Below are 1,604 nucleotides of genomic sequence, written 5' to 3'. Positions count from 1 at the left end.
GCGGCCCCTGTATCCTGGAGGGATAAAAAGAGACAAAAACAAGCGTAGGTACCTAAACCATAGGTAATTAAGATAGGCATTCCTTACAAGGTGAAAGCGGCAATAACAGAGGTCAGTTGCACGCAATAAAAGAAGGCCAAGAGGCTTATATATTCACAAATGAAAAAAGGGTTTACCTTGAGGGGGACCGACTGGCATAATAATAGGAGAAACTTGAAAATATTGAATAAAATGAGGTACTGCGTTGTAATTAAGCTCGTATTAGAATTAAGATTAACCTACATTTATTCAAAAAGAGAGCATCATTAAAGTCAGGCACATATACAGATTTTTCTTTTTCGGAGTTTGGAGCGATAGTAAAATATATTTGATCATTTGAATTAAAAAGCACTGATAACTCTGAAAATTTTAGTATTGGGGCCACATATATAAGATACATTAAGTTTAGTGTCACCCGTCAAAGGCTACGAGGCTGTAGAGGTTTCAAGTTCCCATCTACAAAAATGTGGAGTTTTATATTTTTTGCCATAAGAACAATCACGGATACGTGTTTACTTGCTTGTTGTTTTAATTTTTTTCTTTATTCACCAGGGGTGAACGTATCGAACCAATGGTCCTAAAATATCGTAAGAGAGCCAATTCAAACAGAAATTAAAAGTTCTACTGCTGTGACCGAAAAGATTGGTGGGCAACTAGACCGCCTCCCATGGGCCTTTTTTCCTCAAGATCGTCCGACCAAATTTTTTTGATATCCATTTTGTTCAGCATAGTTGAAAGATCCAATACCTATACCATTAGGGATAACATGCTTCCACAGCCCATGGCGAAAGGGGTGTAATTTATAAAAATATTCCTGTCGTTTGCGTATACTATTTGTTATTGGGATGTATAGAATATTTTTTCGGGGGGAGGGATATGTGCTTGGAATGGGTTTCCATGGAGAGAATTTTCTGTTGGCAGGACATTTCTGGGGTTGAACTCTGCGGGAAATCTTATAATGAGGAGAGGGAATTTTTTACGGAAGATGATCAAGATTTACCGGCATTTAACAAACGATCAGAAATTAAATAAGAAAAATCTGTTTTTTTTTTTTACTGAAAGTAAGGAACAACACTAAAACTCAAAACTAACAGAAAATATCTCGTATATGAAGGGGTTACCCCCTATTCAATACTTTGCTCTTTACGCTAAAGTCTGGCTGTTTGTCCAAATTTTCTTAAAAACGACTCCCGAAACACAAGGGCCGTTTAATTACAGTACGAAGCTTTTTAAAAGTGTTAAAAACTTTTATGTGAAGAACAAGGTATCGAGGAGGAGGGCAGCCCCTTTACATACGAAAAAATTTGTTGCTATAATTTTGAATGTTATTCCTTACTTTCAGTTGAAAAAACGTAATTTTTTATTCAATGAATAAAAAACGAGGCAGATAGGGATTTTATATACTCCATTGCAAGAATTTGACCAACATTCCTTATACATTTTATTTAATTCACTGGGTTCTTGGTGTTTTTCCACCCCCCCCTTTCGTAAAAAAAGATCTGGTGCCAGTCTTAATCATCATCCATATTGGCTCAAGTGTTATATTTTATATAACGTAAAAACAT

Source organism: Artemia franciscana, chromosome 17 (genome assembly GCF_032884065.1).
Source record: "Artemia franciscana chromosome 17, ASM3288406v1, whole genome shotgun sequence".
NCBI lineage: Eukaryota > Metazoa > Arthropoda > Branchiopoda > Anostraca > Artemiidae > Artemia > Artemia franciscana.
Note: the sequence above shows the minus strand (reverse complement) of the source record.